This window comes from Dromiciops gliroides, chromosome 4 (assembly GCF_019393635.1).
Source record: "Dromiciops gliroides isolate mDroGli1 chromosome 4, mDroGli1.pri, whole genome shotgun sequence".
NCBI lineage: Eukaryota > Metazoa > Chordata > Mammalia > Microbiotheria > Microbiotheriidae > Dromiciops > Dromiciops gliroides.
This window is the reverse complement of record NC_057864.1, coordinates 257,025,542-257,046,461: the sequence shown is the minus strand read 5'-3', so window position 1 is coordinate 257,046,461 and position 20,920 is coordinate 257,025,542. Positions and strand designations below refer to the sequence as shown.

Below are 20,920 nucleotides of genomic sequence, written 5' to 3'. Positions count from 1 at the left end.
TGCAAGAGGGTTAAAGCCAATTGGGCATCTTCAGGAAATTCTTCCCCAATATGTTAAGCTCCCAGGAGCAGAGGGGCCAACCAGCTACCTAAAGAAGGACATATCTGGCCCAGGTTAGAGAGGGCGGAGCGTGAGTGGCTCCTTCCAGCCTAGGGAAGGTAGGTCTCCCCCTTCAATAAAAAGATGTCAGCAATGAGCTACATGTACTCTTTAGGCAGAGAAGAAACAAAAATAGAATAGATCTAGGGGGTATGCAGTAATGTAGCCCTTTGAGTCTGAAGCCACTCTAACCATTACAGTTTGACCACAGAGGGGCTGGGGAGGTTGTAGAAGGTTGTATAGACACCCTATACAATACAGTACTTAGCACCATGTCTGGCACCTTAAAAATGTTAGTAGAAAGGGAGCTCTCAATTTGGAGTAAGATGCCATAGGTTCATTTCCTAGCTTACACACACACACACACACACACACACACACACACACACACACACGTCCTTGGGCAAGTCATTGTAAGATGTTTAGGCCTCAGTTTTCTCCTCTGTGAAAGGGGAGAGGGTTAGATTAGTTTTAAGATCCCTTTTATTGCTGAATCTGTGATTGTCCTTTGTTCCTGTGTTTTACATCAGCCAAAGAAGAATCTGCAGCCACATTTGCTGCATAGCTCATTCATTTAAGAATGCCATCTGTAAGCTATTCGGAGACCCTGCCCCCACTCTCCCCACCGCCCTCCATTCTACTTTTCGGGAAATACACCACACTCAGGCTTAACCTCTAAGGCTGTTCCTCTGGGCTAGGTACAGTCCCATCCTCCTCCCCCTTACCCCCATCCCTAATCATAATTTACTTGCCGGTGCCCACTCCCTCAGGGCCTTGTTAAATGATGACAGCTAGCTAATTGGATAATCATTCATCCTGTGCTTTCAGCCTATAAACATTATTAGGCCCCTACTGTGTGCAGAACACTGATGGGAAATGGGTGGAGGGAAGAAGTGTGAAATTTAGATAAGATGAACTATTTGCCTTATTTGAGGGGGGAGGACAAATAAGATAAAAACACAGATAATTATAATAAGTAACATTTTGTACATTATAGAAGTGCAAAATAAAGTGCTTTGTGAGGTTGGAGGAAGGACACAATTTCAAAGGAAATAAAGAAATCTAACTCTCTTCCCACTGGGAGTCTTCTGCTCCCTTGTTCTTTCCTCTAAAGTACCACTGATCTTGTAATCCCTGCTCTGTGGTGAATGTCACGTGCTACTGACTGTGCTGGTTTACACTGGGACAACACATTTGCATGTTAAAATCTAGGATCCTAGACTCTCCTGACCAACCCCCTCATTTCACTGATGAGAAAACTGAGCTCTAAATCCCCAAACCTTAAGGTAAAGGAGTTCTAATGGTAGGAAGACTTCCAGTTTATCCTAAATTTGTCAGAGAAGAGAGATTGAGTATTTGGGGGGTAGGTGGGGAGGACTTTGGAGTGCCCTTGCAAATTACAGCTGTAGGCAGGGGGCTACCATTGACAACAGCAATAGCTACAGCAATAAAGATGGTTGAAATGGCCATAGATTTAGAGATTGAAGGGATCTTCTGTAACATCGAGTCTAATACTCTCATTTTACAGATGAGAAAACAGACCCAAAGGTCATACCAGGTAGTAAATAACAGAGCTGATATTTCTATGCTACAAAGCCCTTTTATTTAAAACAATCCTTCAAGGTAGGGGCAGGGAGAAGTGTTATCGCTCTTTTACAGACAGGGAAACTGAGGCACAGGAGAGCATAAAGGCTTATTATTCATCTCGTAAGTGGCCGATTCACTTTATCAGATGAGAAAACCCTATGATTTTTCAGGAATGTAGAATAGTATATCAAGTGAGAGACATTCTATACATACTCAATTCAGTCACCTTAAAAAAAAAACAACAAAAAGAAGTGAATACTAGTGCCTAGAACACTGTGTTACTGTACCAGTCGTGGATTCTTCATTGGATTTAGACCTGGGAAAAAAAAACCAAAAACAGGCATCTAGTCTAAACCTCACATTTGACAGATAATGAACTTAATGAAACTACCGTTTAAGTGAAGCCTAGATGGTCACACACCTAGTTGAGGATCAGAATCAGGATTCAAAAGCAAGGTCCTTGCCCTCAGATCTGGTGCTCTTATAGTATCACTAGGATTTATTTCACTGGCTCCCCTGCTGAGCCAGTCATTCCTAATATGGAGAGAGCAGGTGTTAGGAGTAGGACCTCGGGCTGAGTGCTACGGGTAAAGATGAGGGCAGAGAAGGAAGAGAATAAAGAGGAATGAAGTAACATAATCTCTGCCCCCTCATGAACCCTAAGTATGGGGAGACATGGTCCAGCCATTTAAGCCTCTCCTAGTCTTGTGGGGAGATTTACTTCCCAGAGAACTTTATAATTTAAATTGGGGGAGGGGAGAGAAATAATCTAATATTGCCACTCTTCATGTGTATTTTATCAATCAATCAACAAGTATTTATTAACTGCCCAGTGTGTGCCAGGTGCTCTGCTAAGTGTGGGGTAACAAATACAATAATAATAACAATAACAATAATAACAACAATAATAGTCAATTTTTATATAGTCAAGGAACTATATAATAATATAGTAAGATCTAGACATATTGTATATAATATAATAGTTATTCTTCATTTAGTTTTTTAGCTATATGAAACAATCATTGAAAAAACAATAATAAAAAAGAAAGAATAATAAAATAAATAAAAAATAATAAAATAAAACTTTCGAAGGTGTGGTGGTGGATTCAGTGGCAGACTCAGTAGTGGAACTGTCTGTGCCCTTTGGGTAGTGAAGAAGAGAGCCAAAGACAAAGATAGAACAGATTTAGGGGAGTACACAATACTGTATGTAGTCCTTTGAGTCTAAAGGCATGATAACTATTATAGTTTGGCCATAGCAGCTGGAGAGGGTGGAGAAGGGTTGACAGTCATTGTATAAGGCATAGACTAATAATACAGCTAAATGATAGTTGTTAACCTTCAGATTATCTGAAGGTTAAATATTAGTAAATGAGTTGTGACCCCAGCACCTAGAAGAGTGCCTGAGGGCACATCATAAATACTTATTGTTGATTAAATATACATGAAAAATAGTGATATTTAAATATTTCCCTTTCCTTTGTATAGTTCTTTAACTATATAAAGTCTGTTATTATCATTATATTTGTAACCCTTTAAAGAAGGTTTATGGGGCAGCCAGGTGGCGCAGTGGATAGAGCACCGGCCCTGGATTCAGGAGGACCTGAGTTCAAATCCGACCTCAGACACTTAACACTTTGACCAGGGTAGTAAGTGTTAAGTGTTAAGTGTCTGAGGTCGGATTTGAACTCAGGTCCTCCTGAATCCAGGACCGGTGCTCTATCCACTGCGCCACCTAGCTGCCCTGAAAGAAATGATTCTTAAAGAAGGTTTGCAAAGCACATTTTCTACATAGTATCTCATTTAATTCTCACAGCAATCCTGTAAGGTAGGTGCCATTGTAAGTTGTGAGTAGAGTACTGGATGAAATCAGGAAATCTGGGTTCAAATCCTGCCTGAGATATATTTTTATGCCGTGTGACCCCGGGCAAATCAGTTAACTTCTGTCTGTCCCAGTGGTGATAATAATAACACCTTCTTGGAAGGTTGTTGAGGATGAAATGGGGTGATACATGAAAAGTGCTTTATTAACTTTAAGGCATTCTCTAAATATTAGTTATTATTATCACCATTTTACAAGATGAGGGAACTGAGGTAGAGGTTTAGGGACTTGCCCACGGGTAAGTGTCTGAGACAGGTCTTCTGACACCATGTCCAGGAAACTACTCTCTACAGTGGTTTCAAACTCAAATAGAAACAATCCTTGAAGACTGCATATTGACTTAAAAATACCACAAGTTAACATTATCTATGTTCTGTTTTTATTTATTTTGTTAAACATTATCTGCTTCGGGCTGTCCTTGGGAGTTTTGTAAGCCAGTGGGACATAAGTTTTTGATATCTTTACTTCATACCATTTTATTCATGTAGGTGAAGAATGACTTTAAAAGAAATTATTATATTTGTTTTTAAAGCTTTGAATTCCAAATTCCCACATTGAGAAGGCAAGCAATTGGATATAGGTTTTACGTGTATAGTCATGCAAAACAAATGATTCTGAAGAGACAATTGCAGAGGAGCAAGTATAAGTCAAATATAGAAATGGTTTGAGAGAGAAAAAAAGAAAGCAACATATGGGGAGACACTGACAATAATTGTCCCTGTCACTTGATAGCACCTGTGCCAGATAGTAATTGCTATTCTTTGGGTTAAATATAGGGCAAGTATCCTTAGGTCATTTAAAATGTCTGAAGGGTTCTAGTCTGCATACTCGGGAGGTATTCAGGGAGATGTGGGAGGAGGGCAGAAGGTGGTGGTGGTGGGGGGCAACTTTAATGGTGTTTTATAATGAATTACTTTTATTTAAGAACTATGAAGCCAGAATCATAGAGAGCTTTCTCTATTACTTACCCCTCACTCTGCTGGGATTACATCTACTCAGTTTTAGTCAAAAATAACCATGTGAGAAGTTCTGGGGAGTGGAAGGTTCTACCCATCTCCCACAATTTCATTAATAATCTAGGGAACTTCCAGTGAAGAAATTCCTTCCACAAATGTACTTGTCTGTTCCCACAACTTTCTATCTTAATGAGCTGCCCAGGTCAATGAAAGCTGTAGTTGATTTGCTCAGGGTTTCATTGCCAGTTCTGTGTCTCAGGCGGACTTGAACCCAGGACTTCCTGACTCAGAGGCTGACCTTTTTGAAGTTTCAGACCTTGTTAAAGTTCCATTATCATGTTTGAGAAATTAACAATATTTAGGGGAAAACAAAAGCTCAAGCTTTTGGACTTTACACTGTGGAAAAGCATCTGTTTCTTCTTGGATCAGGGCCAGAGACAGAATGCTAGAATTCTTATTCTTTTTTCCCCCCTTTTTTTTTGGGGGGGGGGAAGGGTTATTTTATATATTGCTGTTTTATTGAAGTTATTATTTCTTTTTCAATTAAATTTTATTTTTAAATGTTAGACTTTTCTCCCTCCCCCTTCTCCTCTCCACCCCCCACTTTGAAAAAGCAAGGAGGATAGAGCACTGGCCTTGGATTCAGGAGTACCTGAGTTCAAATCCGGCCTCAGACACTTAACACTTAGTAGCTGTGTGACCCTGGGTAAGTCACTTAACCCCAATTGCCTCACTAAAAAAAAAAAAAAAGAAAGAAAGAAAAAGCAAAGAAAACAAACCTTTGTTACAAACATTTATAGTCAAGCAAAACAAAATTTCTTATTGGCCATGTCTAAAATAAGGTTTCTCAATCTGTGCTCTGTGTCCCTCACCTGAGGGATGTCAGGAGGTGGGCAGCCTGTTTTATCATGATCCAGGAATTGTGGTTGGTCAGTGAGTTGATTAAAATTCACAAGTTTTCTTTTTTGTTTTAAGTTAGCCAAAATCTTCCCCCCCCCCACGCCCCCAATTGAGAACACAAGAAAAACAAAACCCATTACAGACAAGTATAATCAATCAAAAAAACTTGTCTCATTCTAAATTTGGAGTCCTTCACACCTTTCTATAATGAGGTGGGTAGCATGTTTTTTCATTAGTCCATTAGTTCATTATGCAGATAAGAGGTCAACACTATAGCGTTCAATCATATTTATATACTATAGCTTATTGCTCCTTTCTCCATTTGATGGATATTCCCTGAAATTCCCATTCTTTGCCATGTCAAAAAGAGCTAGAAATTTTTGTACATCTTCAGAGTTTCTTATGCTTAGGACTAATCTCTTCCCTAATCTACCTTCCCTCTAAATTCCTATCTCTTTATTGCTTTCCCCTTCTAGTTCATTGTTGAGGGAAATGTATTTCTATATCCGTGTGCTTGTGTTGTGTGAAATTCAAGTGTCAGCCTCCTCTTCCCTCTACCCATTCTTCCTTATTCTTATAGACGTCTACTTGCATACCTTCATCATGTGAGATAATTTTCCTTAACCTTCCTTTCCCTCCTCCTACTTCTGCTCTTTCCATTTTTTTCTTATCATCAAGACATAACAACCACTCTTGCGGCTTGTCTAATTGGACTCCATATATAATCCCTGATCATGACAGGGATCAGAGCAGACATATATATCATCTCCTCGTATTTGAACGGAAGCAGTTTATCCTTGTTTAACCCTTTATCATTATTCATTCGTGTTTACCTTTTTCATGTTTCTTTTCACTCCCAGCATTTATACTTAAGAGTTTCTCAATAGCTCTGGTCTTTTCATAAAGAATGCTTGGAAATCTTCTGTTTCATTACCCCAAACCTCCCATTCATTATATTCAGTTTTGCTGGGTAAGTTATTTTTGGGTGTAAGCCCATAAGTGGAATATCATATTCCAAGTTTTCTGTCCCTTTATAGTGGTGGCTGTTAAATCATGCATGATCTTGACTGTGGCTCCTTGAATTCTTGCTTTCTGGCTACTTATAGCATTTTTTTCTTTGACCTGAAAGCCCTGGATTTTGGCTATAATGTACCTGGGAGTTTCCATTTTGGGATTTCTTTTAGGAGGTGACTGGTGAACTTTTTCATTTCTTATTCTTTAAAATTAAAAAAAATTAACAAACATTTTTTAAAATGACTGGGGTCCCTTTCCGGAATCCTCCATCTCTACCTGTGTTGAGCAAATAGAAACCAAATCCCCAGAATAAAACCCTCAATACATAGTTGGGTAGTCAACAAAAGAAACCCCTATATTAGCCACGTTCAAAAATATCTTTAAGTTCATCATTTCTCTGACAGGAGGTGAGTAGCATGTTTCATTTTCATTATTTTTGACCTATGGTTTATCATTGCTATAATCAGAGTTCTCAAGACTTTCAAAATTGTTTTTCTGCATAATATTATCATTGTCTAAATTGTCCTCTGAGTTCTACTCACTTCCCTATGCATCAGAGTTTTTTTTTTTTTTAAACTCTCCATCATTTCTTCAGGCACGAGGCTATTCCATTATGTTCATAGACCACAATGTGTGTGTTCGGTCATTCCCCGATACCCTTTAATTTCTAATTTTTGGCTTCCACAAGAAGAGTTACTATCAGTATTTGTGTGCATATAGATAGATTCTTTTCCTCCTTTGATTTCTTCAGGACTATAGACATAGTCATGATATAGCTGGGTCAGAGGATCATTTCTTATTCTCAGTTCTTCTCTATTCCTGTTTATCCACTCATAGTCATGGACCCAGATCCTCCTTGATACCAGAAGTGTGGAGCAGAAGGAGACAGAATGATCCAAAGGATTGGGGGGGGGGAGGCAGAGGGGGAAGTAAGTAAGAGATGGAACCTTGAGAACATTTACCCTGGACTTCTCTTTGCTACCCATTTTCTTCTAAAGTCACCTCCTCTTTAGAATACCTCCTTAGCTACATTTCCCGAAGCCAAGCTACTGAGCATCTTTCAGGGACTATGGAAATTTCTTTTCCTCTCCTACCTCCCCACTTTTTGGACTAACAGGGTAGTTTTTTCTCTCAATATTCTTCTCTCCAGTTTCTTACCCTTCACAGCAGTTTCTATTCTTACCTGACTAAACTTGTCAGTGGATGGACTCCGGTCTTCCTTTTTGTTGTACCCCTAGTCCCAGAGGTGAACTTTGGCCACCTCCGGATTCTTTCATCAGAGATTGGTTGCGCGTTGTCCTTTGTTCTCAAAGAGGACCAGAATGACATCACTGTGTTGGATTCCAGGTACCGTGCGTCCACCTGTGGCTGATCAGACCATATGAGCTCAGAAGGTTCTACCATAGGTTAGGTACAAATAGTCCACATAAACGTCTGGTATGGAGACGTCTCCAAATTTGTACATCTTACTTTTCTTTCGAGCTACTGCTTGCGATTCTGCTTTGCTCATAAAACACGGCATCTTCTTTGATGTGGGCACACCATGCTGTGCAGTCCTTTGCCAGTGTCTCCCATGTTTCACAATCGGTTCCAGAGTTCTTCAGAGAGACCTTAAGAGTGTCCTTGTATGCCTTCTTCTGATCTCCATGTGAATGCCTGCCTTGTGTGAGTTCTCCATAAAATAGTCTTTTTAGCAAATGTACACTTGGCATCTTAACAACATGATCAACCCATCGGAGTTGTGGTCTCTGCAATAGAGAGCAAATAAATAAAAGTTCTTTTGACAGAGAGCTGGAAAAATCTAATTCAGGGACTTGTCATGATAGAATACTGTTTTAAAATGCATAAAATAAAGACACTGGATTACAAAAGAAAACCAATCTCATTTAATTATCAAAATATATTTAAAATTAAAAAGTTTTCTCCAAGTTAAGAGCCTTTGGTCTAGGTAGAGAAAGTAAATTTTCTCTGCATGAAAAGTGGGAATTTGAGATGATGAAGAGCCCTATCCAAATTAGTGAATGAGAGCTGTATTGCAAAATATGCCATGAATATTTCTTTTCTATGGGAAGATGTTGTTCACGTAGTAAGAAGGCTGTGCTGTTGTAAATTCTGAATTGGTAGGTGCCCAACTGGGGAGTCTTTACTGGATCTAACTTCTCAATTGGGGTTGGGGGGAGGTGGGAAGATTCTGTAAGAGGTTTTGTGTAGTTTCTTCTTTCTCATTGGAATGTTCCGTTTTGAGCCTCAAATGAGTCACATTTTTATTTTGGAAAAGAACCAAGCTTAAGTTGGTGAGAAGGGGCAGGCTCTGGTAGCTGTCTAAAGGGGAAGCCAAACTAATAGCTTCTGTCTAGGTGTCTAGCTTTGGTCTAAATAGTTACTAGAGTGTTTCCTTGTCTGCTTTTACTCTGGGTTGGGGCAGAGTCTCTAGGACTGGTGTTTTTTGGGGGTATGTGTATATATGTGGGTGTGCATGTGCGTTTGTGTGTATGGATGTATATGATGTGTTTGGGTGACAAAATCTTTTAAGGGAAAGAACTGGACTTGAGTCAGAAGCCTAGTCTCTATCTAGGTACCATGGAAAAAGTGCGATTTTGTAGTCAAAGGATCTGGGTTCAAATTTCAGTTCTGTTACATAGTACCTGTGTGTGGGCCTGACCTCTCTGGGCCTGTTTCCTGAATGACTAGATGTCATTTAAGGTTGATTCCCCCCTCCCTCTAATCTCTGAACCTGTGATGTTAGATGCCACAGAGTAGGTGGCAATGCCTTAACCGTATATGTGTCGTAAAGGCCACTAGGACCTCTTCCATCCTTCTCAAGGGGAGTGCTAACCTTCTCTCCTTTCATACAACACTGAACCTGTGATGTTAAATTGCTTAACCTCAATCGGCTTCAATTTCTTCTTTTGTAAAATGAGGGTGTGGCCTATACTCTGACATGGACAGTCTTCTGTACCTATTGCATATGTAAAATGGTTATAGTAATACTTTGCCCTTCCTCTCTCACTTACTTCATAAGCCTTAGAGCTTAATGGAAAATATTAGCAGTTGTTATTTATTTCCTCTTAACTAAGCAGGCATTAGAAAATAGTTGCCGAACTTTAGTAAGTGATTAGTGGAGCCCTTGTGCTGAAAGGCCGTGGTCTGGAGTAGGTGATTCAAAAGAGAAGCTGGATGTCTTTGGGGGAGCTTTCCATCTAGTGAGGCAGATAGGTGGAGCAGTGGTTAGAGCTCTGGGCCTAGAGTCAGGAAGACCTGGATTCAAACTGGCTGTGTAACTTGGGGCAAGTTACTTAATCTCTGTTTGCCCCTACCTCACAGGGTTGTTGTGAGGATCAAAAAAAAAAAAAAATGCAAAAGGCAAGCCCTTCCCTGGAAGAGCTTACTATATATTTATATATATATAATTTTTTTTTGTTTTTTTGGGTAAGGCAATTGGGGTTAAGTGACTTGCCCAGGGTCACACAGCTACAATATAATTAATGGGGGAGACAATGCGCAAACAAGTATAATAAAGTGGGCTACATACAAGATGAATAGGAACTGGTTAACAGAGGGAGGACACTAGAGTTAAGAGGCCTTGGGTTCTGTAGAAGGTGGGATTTAAGTAGGAACTTAAAGGAAGCCAGGGAGGTCAGTAGTTGGAGTAGAGGGAGAACATTCCAGGCAGTTGGGACAACCAGAGAAAATGTCAGAGATGTCAGTGTGGAGTAGCTTGTTTGTGGAACAGCAAGAGTACATGAGTCAGGTTAAGGGGAGTCAAGTGTAAGGAGATGGAGGAGGAGACTAGGTTATGAAGGGCTTTGAATGCCAAGCAGAGCATTTTGTATTGGACCTTGGAGGTAGTGGGGAGCCCCTAGAGTTGATTAAGTGGATGGCCAGTTGATATGATCATGTATTGGTCTGTCCCTGACAGGCTACCTGAGAGCAAAATAGAATAGAGAATACTGGTTCTGAAGCTAGGCAACTGAATGGAAACCTGAGGACTAAAAATTCTAATCCCACTCTCCTTCTGACTCATGGGCGTGTGACCTTGGTCAGGTCAGTTCCCCTCTTGGTTGTCAAAATTTCCCATAGCTATAAAATGAGCCAACAAGCCTAGGCCATTTCATTTAATCTGTCAGCTTGACGTATTGCCAAGCGCTGTAGAGATGAGTCTTGTGGGTGTACATGTTGGGTGGAGTGGTAAAATGGAAGCTCCTTGTAGGCAGGAGCTAGTTATTTGTTTTCCCTCCCCTCCCCCTTCCCCTTCCCTTCCCTTCCTTTTCCTTCCTTCCTTCCTTTTTTTTTTTTTTTTTTGAGGAGAAAATCTTTTTATACCCTGCCCATAGTAGGAACTTAGTAAATGCTTGTTAAAGTGAATTATGGGTCAAAGGACAGAAGTCAGGGTGTTGGAGCAGCACTTGCAGTTTGGGGTGGGGGGGTCAGGAAAGACCTCATGTAGCTACAGCATAGATTGAGACCTGAAAACCACTGATGTACCCAACAGCTGTTGTTTGTTTGTTTGTTGTTATTGTTGTTGTTGGTGAGTCAATTCAGGCGTGTCCAACTCTCTGTGACCCCATTTGGGGTTTCCTTGGCAAAGATACTAGAGTGGTTTGCCATTTCCTTTTCCAGCTCATTTTTTAGATGTGGAAACTGAGGCAAGCAGGGTTTAAAAAATATGTCCTGTGCACATATGGTGTGTTCCTCCCCCTCACACCACCCCTCAGCTGAACATTTACTAGTTCACCATTAGCACAAAAGGCATGACTTCCTCCCCTTGGGAGCTTAGAGGCCTGGTTGGGCCTTGCTTGGATGACACATAAGCAAATACCCAATGACATTTTAGTGTTTGTGAGGCGTATGAGACACCTGTAGGAAAATTTGCTGGTTCTGAACAGCTGAGGCAATCATGTATATGTGTGTGTATATATACATATATATACACACAAAAAAACCCCCACTGTCCCTAGCCACCTATTTGGTTTACTCTGTGTGTGTGTGTGTGTGTGTGTGTGTGTGTGTGTGTGTGTGTGTTTTTAAATTTTATCTGACTCCTTTAAATCTCTTGCAGTTGTATGGTTTTGTTTTTAAAGTTTGTCACAAACTTCCTGTTTGGGGCCTGCTTCAAGACTTGAAGCAGTTTATATTTTTAAGTATTTGGCATCCTGAGAGCTCAACACCTCTTTTTTTCTCCTACTGCCTGGCTTCTGAATCTCAGTTCCATGTCATTTTTCTTACTTGATGGTGATGATGAAGAAAAAGATTTTAATGCTTTGCACTTTCATAGCCTCAGTATATCTTCACAGCAACCAATAGACTTCTAGACTATAAACTCAATGAGAACAGGAACCCAGGCTCATTTAAATTTCAGTCAACAAGCATTTATTAGGCATTTACTGTGTGCCAGATATGTGAACATGAAAGGAGAGACGTTTATTAAGTGCCTACTATGTGCCAAGCACTAGGATACAAATAGAAAAATTGAGAGACAGTTTGTATTCTGAAGGGATTTATCTTCTATTTGGGGGAGACAACATATGAAAGAAAGTTCAACTTTAGAGTAGATAGAAAGACCCAGGGCTCTTTAGTTTCCATCAGTAGGTTAACTGGGGCATGCATATAGAGGCACTGCAAATAGAAAGGCCTGGAGGACCTAGGAGATAGGCAGTAGTTCTGGTGGTCCTCCATTTCACTAGGATACTTCCATCTCATCCAAGCCATAGGAACAGTCAAAGCAGCTTATAGTAATTCTGGGCATCTTGGGGCTGGGGGAGGAGGTGAGGGAGAGAACGGTGCCCTCAAGGTGTAGATGTTAGTTTTAGGGGAATACTGAATATTTGTGTAGAAAATTATTTATTAGTATAATAAAGGGAAGCTGTATGGCTCAATGGAAAGAGCACTGGTTGTGTGACCCTAGGTAAGCCACTTCACCCTGTTTATCTCAGTTTCCTTATCTGTAAAATGAGTTGGAGAAGGAAATGGCAAAACACTCCATATTTTTTGCCAAGAAAACCTCAAATGGGGTCACAAAGAGTCAGATTCCACTAAACAGCTGAAAAACAACAAGACTTAAGAAAGTTATGAGGAAAATGTTAGTGTTGGGAGCACATTCTTTTTATCTGCAGATCTGGTTGTTAAACATTTACTAGCACACTACTAGACTGAGCTTTGAAGGAAGTAGATGTGTATGGATATGGCTTTTTAAGGGATGGGTGTGGGAAAGCAATTAGTAAACCAATTTGAATGGAAGTAGTGAGTTTATTTGTATAAGGAAAAACTTGAAGATTTGATTGGAAAGAGGTTTGGGGCAGATTGTGAAAGACTTTGAATGCCATGTGTGAACCTTATTTGTAGGGAGTGTGGAGCCATTGTAGGGTTTTAAACATGACATGACTTGACATGACATGATAAAGGGAATAATGAAAACATCTGATTTATATAGCACTTCAAGAGGACATATACCCTTTCATTTGATCATCAAAACGACCCTGCCAGGTGTGATGGGTCTCATTTGATTATCACAGTAGCCCAGTGAATGCTATAGGCATTATCCATTTTACAAATCAGAAAACTGAGGCTCAGAGCTATAACAAGAGTTGGATCAAAGTCACATGTCACATGGCTGACAAATATCAGAGGTTGGAACTGAGCAGGGTTGTCTCCTGAATACAGGACTCTTCCCACCTCCATATCCAGGCCCTTTACATTTCATACATTTCATCACAGTGCCTTTCTAGTGTTCCCGTTATCAGTATGTGGCAGTCCTAGATCTGGATCCCAATGTCCTGGATGCAGATCCTGACATTTCTACCTACTAACTGTTTGAACTCGGAGCAAATTAATCTTGGTGGGCCTGAGTTTGTGAAATTAGGGAGTTGGATTCAGTGACCTCCAAGCATCTCTTCTAGCTTTAAATATATAAGAATCATATAAATAAATAATTATAATTAATAGTAATAATAAAAGTAATAAATAGCTTAGCATTCACGTAACGCTTTAAGGTTTGCAAAGTGCTTTACTCATAATAAATATTACCTCCTTTTCTCCTCACAACAACCCTGGGAGGTAGGTGTGGTGACTCCCGATGACAATGATGCTGAAATGCTGCTACTGCTGATAGCTGCACAGAAGTCATTTTATAATAACCCCATTTAAGCATTGTAATTGAACCCAGTTGCCATGTTTCAAACTCCATTCTATCATTGAGCTGAACACCAGAGAAACAAATTGTATACCCAGTGATTACCCCCAGCTGCTGGCTAGTCCTTGGACCTCAGTAGTGAGGATGGGTGGGTCTCTGCAGTTCCCTCAAACACAAATCTGACTGTGTCACTCCTCTCATCAAGAAACTTCCTCTTCGGTGTAAGATCAAATATAAGCTCTTCTGTTTGTCATTTAAATCCCTTTAGTCTTTGGCCCTGCTTTCACAATCTCTTCAGTTCATCTCTATGCTTTTCTATAGACTGTATCTCCCCCCTCCACTCCACCTCTCCGCCCTTCCTGGAGTTCACTCCTATTCCACCTGTCCCTCTTAAAATCCTTAGATTCCTTCAAAGCTTGATTCAAGTACCAACTTTTATGAGACCTGTATTACTTCCCTTTCCTCTCCTCCAATTCCCCTGCATTTATTTTGCATATGCTTATATGCATATGTGTTGTCTCCTGCCATAGTCTATGAGTTCCTCATGGGCAGAGACTGTTTATTTTTGTCTTTGTATCTCCAGAAGGACTAGTACATAGTTGGGGATTATATGATTTTTGATCGACTGTTTGACTATGTTGCTATCACATTTTTTAATATTGCTCCTGTAGAAATAACTGGCCTCTGGCAGCATTATTTCTCTTAATGTCCACTTTTCTTTTTTGTGCGGGGCAATGAGAGTTAAGTGACTTGCCCAGGGTCACACGACTAGTACGTGTCAAGTGTCTGAGGTTGGATTTAAACTCAGGTCCTCCTGAATCCAGGGCCAGTGCTTTATCCACTGTGCCACCCATCTGCCCCCCATGTCCACTTTTCATGGAATCAATTACTGCTGTTAAGTTGGACATGCCTAATGTTAGGTATGGGATGGTTACTTGGCAGAGGGGTTACAATATGGATTAGAAGAGAGGAGAGACTATAGAGATAGGAAGACCAGTCAGGAAACTGTTATTATAATAGCTTAAACATGAGGTGTTAGTGACCTGGAAAGAAGGCTGGCTAGAAGTGGAAGACTGCTGGGGGTAGGGAGTGAGGGAGAAAGAAGGCACAAAAGATGAGTTAACTGAATTAGCATCATCCCATCAGGTTCTTATTAATTGACTCCTATGTGCAAGGCTATGAGATATGGGAGAAGACATGTACTAGGTACTAAGTACTCAAAAATGAAAAAGGCCACAGTCCCCCTCCCCTCAAGTAGCTTATGGTCTCATGTGGCAATACCACTTCTATTATAAAGCAGAAAGTTCTGAATGCAAAGAAAGATCCAGAATAGGATGCAAATGTGAGGGACAAAGAAACCTAGGTGACTGGTAGATATTGTCAGAAATAGGGCCCTGATCTCAGTAACTGACTTGCCCGTGGTCATATGGCTAGCTGGTAAAAATGTCTCAGAAGTGGAATTTGAACCCAGCTCTTCCTGCCTCTCAAGTGCAGTGCTCTTTCCAGGATGTAAAAGCAGGCTCCATGGTGGAGATAAGGGGAAAACTGAGGACTCCTAAGAGGGTGATAAGCACAGAAATTAGGGAAGTTGGGAGTACTCAGGGTAATTTGGCCTAATTCAGTGTTGCTTGAGGCTGATCCTTGCTTACACACCACCAAATATATGAATGAATGAATGAATGAATGAATGAATGAATGAATGAATGAATGAATGAATGAATGTTTGGCTTCTCTATGGACAGTGGTGACTAATTTCACTTCCATGCCATTATTGAACTGGCTTGAAATATGACTAGTATCTGGAGATAGCACATTATTCAATGGCTAATATCTAGTGTGTGGTTAAGCATCAGTCTTTTGTTGTTTTGCTTGCAACTCCAATAGTAGCCCCCTATGTTTGATGTTAACATGATCAGGTTGATTTTTTTTTTTTTTTGGTGAGGCAGTTGGGGTTAAGTGAATTGCCCAGGGTTACACAGCTAGTAAGTGTCAAGTGTCTGAGGTCAGATTTGAACTCAGGTCCTCCTGAATCCAAGGCCGGTGCTTTATCCACTGCACCACCTAGCTGCCCTCAAGTTGATTTTAATAATCCTTTTTTTTTTTCTTATATTTGTTGCTATTTCAGTTTCCCTTTTGGATTTCATATCTAATGAGCTAGGGTTGGAGTCTAGAAAACCTGAGTTCAAATCCAGCCCCAGACATTTACTAGCTGTGTTGCTTAGACAGTTTGTCTCAATTTCCTTATCTGTAAAATGGAAGAAATAGTAACACTTACCTCCTAAAATTGTTGTGAGGATCAAATGTGATAATTTTTTTGTGAGGCAGTTGGGGTTAAGTGACTTGCCCAGGGTCACACAGCTAGTAAGTGTCAAGTGTCTGAGGTTGGATATGAACTCAGGTCTTCCTGAATGCAGGGCTGGTGCTCTATCCACTGTGCCAACTAGCTGCCCCATGCGATAATATTTTTAAAGTTCTTAGGTCACTGCCTGGCACATAGTAGGCTGTTTATGAGCTACTAGATGCAGCTAGGTGGTGCAGTATAGATAGAGTGCCTCTGGAGTGAGGAATACCTGAGTTTAAATCTAGCCTCAGATACTAACTAGCTGTGTGACCCTGGGCAAGTCACTTCACCCTGTTTGATTCAGTTTCTTCATCTGTAAAATGAGCTGGAGAACGAAATGGCAAACCATTATAGTATCTTTATCAAGAAAACCACCAAAATGGGGGCTTGAAGAGTTGGGGCATGACTGAAATGACTGAACAAAGTATAAATGCTGCCTAATATTATCAGTAGTATTAATGAATGTCTGAGTTGATCGGTTTAGGGTTGCATATAAGATCCAGCATGTATGTCCAAAACCAGTTTTTCTAGTAGCCATACCCAGTGTGGGAATGAGGAGTAGTTTTCAACCTTTGTACCATGGAGGCTTGGGAGTTCCAAAAATAGTATCCAAGATGGCTTGCATTGAGTAGAGATCAGGATACTATTAACTAGAATTAACTAGAGTAAAAGGATATAGAAGGAGGTTCCAGAGAGAGAGAGAGAGAGAGAGAGAGAGAGAGAGAGAGAGAGAGAGAGAGAGAGAACCATTGTTATACCTAGAGTCCCAGTTCAAATACTAGTTTAACAGACTCAGATTGGGATTTTTCCTGTTGGAAGGGACCTTAGCAGTCATTTAATGCAACCCGTATATGAACAGCAGTTCTGCCTATGTGGTCATCTGGTCTTTGCATGGGGAGCTTGAGTACAGTTCTAACCCAAATCCTAAATATTCGTCTTTCTCTATTTTAGAGAAATGTTTGGTTTGCTCTACCTAGGACTATCGTAGCAAGGTGGTGTGGTGCTGCTGGGGGGGTCTGTAATATATCTTGTATGTTCATGGCTATCTGCATGTTGTTTCTCCCCTTAAACTGTGAATTTGAGGTTGGGGGATAATGTTTTTACTTCTCTTTATATCAACAATGTTTAGCTTCCATTGCCTGGCCCAAAGTAATCTTAGTCCTTTAGGTGCTCTCATTGACTTTTTTGGGGGGGTGGGACAATGGGAATTAAGTGACTTGCCCAGGGTCACACAGCTAGTAAGTGACAAGTGTCTGAAACTGGATTTGAACTCAGGTCTTCCTGAATCCAAGATTGGTGCTTTATCCACTGCGCTACCTAGCTGCCCCTCTCACTGACATTTTAAAAGATGTAAATGGATCTATAATCTCATCTAGTTAGCGTTTGCCTCTAGTGGTAGGGATTGCAACTCCTCCATGCCCGCCCATCCTGTGTGACTCTTTGTCCATACCCACTTAAACATGATTTAAGAGATGATATCTCCGGGGGCAGCTAGGTGGCACAGTGGATTAAAGTACCAGCCCTGGATTAAGGAGGACCTGAGTTCAAATCTGGCCTCAGACACTTGTCATTTACTAACTGTGTGACCCTGGGCAAGTCACTTAACCCCCATTGCCCTGCCCCCCCCCCCAAAAAAAAGAGATGATATCTCTGCTGGAGAACTTGGGCTGTCATCCCTTTCCCTCTATATGAGACCAATATGTCTACTTGTATAGCTTTCATTTCCTCCAGGCTGTGTTTACTCCTGTACCTCAAAGCTCCTCATTGATAACAGGATCATATTTTTGAACTAGGGGGATCATTAGAAGCCAACGCTGTTCAATTTACTGACTCTTAGGTTGTAAGAGGCTAAGTAACTTGCCCAGGGTTGTTATTATTATTATTATTTTTGTGTGTGTGTGGGGGTGGGGGCAGTGAGGGTTAAGTGACTTGCCCAGAGTCACATAGCTAGTGTCAAGTGTCTGAGGCTGGATTTGAACTCAAGTCCTCCTGAATCCAGGGCCAGTGCTTTATCCACTGCACCACCTAGCTGCCCTCATGCCCAAGGTTATTTTGTTGCCCTTGAGTGTCAGAGACAGTATTTGAACTCATGTCTTCCTTATTCTAGGAAGCAGCTAAGTGGCTTAGAGGATAGAGTGTTGGGCCTGGAATCTCAAAGACCTAAGTTCAAATCCAGCCACGGATACTTCCTAGCTGTGTGACCCTGGGCAAGTTGCTTAACCTCTGTTTGCCTTAATCTGCTGGAGAAGGGTATGGCAAACTACTCCAGTATTTTTGCCAAGAAAACCACATAAATGTTAGTTTTTCTCAGCGTCCTAAGGAGTTAGGTATGACTGAACACCTTCCTCATTCTAAGACCAGAGCTGTCTATTGCGCCTCCTACCTGTCTGTGTGTTATATGTTGCAGACTCCTTAAACCCACCATGTGTCTCTCTATTACCTTCTGTGTGATCCTCATTTTCACTTCATGATTATTACAGGTTGTTTGAAAATTTCCCTAAAATGGTCTTTCATTTACCCCACAGATGCTGCCTGGGCAGAAGTCTTAGAAGCTGATCTGCATAATCCTCAAACAGGTAATTTTTGGGGGATTTCTTTGGGTTTCCTTCTGTTCAGGTGCTTTCTGAGGGAATGTAACTCTAGCTACAGTTCTACAGATTGCCAGAGTTAATTTTGTTCTTTGTTTTCTGTGGCCTTTGGTGCTCCGGGCTCAAATCAGAGACAAATAAACAGGCAACATGGCAGTCGTGGGAACCTTGGGCCTCTTCTATAGGATAAGGGATGCTCAGGAGTCAGCAGCCATTTGTGTGTACTGCAGGGTTTTCATAAACAAAGGGAGGGATATTTTGTCCTGCTTCTCTTGACTCAGGAAGAAATGGAGACCCCAGAGAGTGATTTGCCCAACAACACATAGGTAAAAAATGTTAGTGTGGGGATTTGACCCCAAGTCTATCCTTTTTTTTTTTTTTTGTGGGGCAATGGGGGTTAAGTGACTTGCCCAGGGTCACACAGCTAATAAGTGTCAAGTGTCCGAGGCCGGATTTGAACTCAGGTACTCCCCAATCCAGGGCCGGTGCTTTATCCACTGTGCTATCTAGCCGCCCCCCTTCTTAACACCATCAAGGAGCTTGAGGTAACTGTATGGTATGGTGGAAAGAGTCCTCTCTCTGATATCATAGGACTTGGGTTCAAATACTGCTTCTATCACTTCATGCTTATGTGACTTTGGGCAAGTCACTTAACCAATCTCCTCATTTTACAAATGGTTAAGTGGTCCCTTCTTCCACAAAATCTATGATTCTCCATTTACCCATCAAAAGTTAGGGATATACCTTTATGGATGAAAGATTATCCAGTGAGGGTTCCCCTCCTCACACCTCCCTCCCAACCCCCACCTCCTCGCCCAATGGAACACCCTCTGTTACCTCAGCTATAAAGACATAAACTCAGACTCCTGAGTTTGTAATTGAACATCCTCCTAAATTTTACCCCACCCATAATTATCCATACTATGTTCCCCCAAGTGTATTCTCCATTCCATCTGGGTTAGCCTCATCACCGTCTCCTGAACACAACATGTTTGTTATTTCTAATTTCTTGAATACCATACTCATTATCATCTGCAAGTATTTGAGAATGCCATTCTTTTTATCTAAATTATTTTCCTTCAGATCTCTTTTTATCCAAATTCTTCCTAACTTTTTATTTAAAAAAATTTTTAAATTTGTTTATTTTTGTTTCTGAATTTTTTCCTTCTTTTCCTTCCCTCCCCTCCCTATTGAGAAGGCAAGAGATACAATACCTGTTATACATATGAAGTCATGCAAAACATATTTCCACCCTGGCCATGTCATGAAAGAAAAAAGAGGGGCAGCTAGGTGGCACAGTGGATAGAGCACTGGCCCTGGAGTCAGGAGTACCTGAGTTCAAATCTGGCCCCAGACACTTAACACTTGCTAGCTGTGTGACCCTGGGCAAGTCACTTAACCCCAATTGCCTCATTAAAAACAAACAAACAAACAAAAAAAAGAAAAAAGAAAGCAAGAAAAATAAAGACCATGAAAAAAACATAGATATCACTTTGCACTCAGCGTTTATTAGTTCTCTCTCTAGAGGTGGATAGCACTTTTCATCACCAGTCCTTTGGAATTGTCCAGTGAGCTTTATTTATTTATTTATTTATTTTATTCATTGATTGGTTGATTGATTGATTGATTTTTTGTGGGGCAATGAGGGTGCCTAGGGTCACACAGCTAGTAAGTGTCAAGTGTCTGAGGCCACATTTGAACTCAGGTCCTCCTGAATCCTGGCTGGTATTTTATCCACTACGCCACCTAGCTGCTCCCTTCCAGTGAGTTGTTTTTTTTGTTTTTTGGTTTTTTTTTAGTGAGGCAATTGGGGTTAAGTGACTTGCCCAGGGTCACACAGCTAGTAAGTGTTAAGTGTTTGAGGCCGGATTTGAACTCAGGTACTCCTGACTCCAGGGCCGGTGCTCTATCCACTGCGCCATCTAGCTGCCCCCTTCCAGTGAGTTTTTAAAGAGAGTTTGGGATGTCCAGGGCGCAGCCATCATCTTCGGAGGAGACTGCTACCCAGGGCAGCTCCACCTACTCCTGCCGACCATACTGGTGGTAGATAGGGTGACTACTGAACTGGATGAAACTGTGGCCAGCCTCATTAGCGCATTTCCATTTTAATGTAGGAAGTTTGGGTCATATTTCTCTTGTTTCTTCTGCAGAGCTCTCCTGTGGCTATATTATCACCCACGCACCCTCCCACCCCCAATTGTAGCTCCCTGCTGAGGGTGTGGAGAGAAAGAATTCAGTGGCATCTAAACTGAATTTCATTTTTCAAGCTAAAAACGTATTGTACTGCTGTGTGGTTTCCTTTACTCACCGCTTCATAGAATCCTGGAGTTGAGGGGCCCTCAGAGATGATCAGAGTATGAATAAATATAATAATTATTGCCACAGGCAGCAGGGGGAACAGTAAGATGGGGCATGGTTTGCCTC

General features: G+C 41.1%; 1 protein-coding gene and 1 non-coding gene across 6 annotated transcripts in view; one reads left to right on the top strand and one right to left on the bottom strand.

Moving 5' to 3' along the window:
- The window catches only part of TRERF1 (transcriptional regulating factor 1), a 294,312-nt gene that overhangs the window by 93,905 nt on the left and 179,487 nt on the right, over positions 1–20,920 (top strand). For all 5 annotated transcript variants that reach the window (XM_043999734.1, XM_043999737.1, XM_043999736.1 and 2 more), the window contains one exon: positions 18,434–18,484. The gene's annotated coding sequence lies outside the window, so the exon portion shown is untranslated. The remainder of the gene's footprint in view (positions 1–18,433; positions 18,485–20,920) is intronic.
- LOC122727159 lies at positions 9,169–9,296 on the bottom strand. Its single transcript, XR_006353107.1, has one exon. It is a non-coding gene; the product is annotated as a U6atac minor spliceosomal RNA (small nuclear RNA).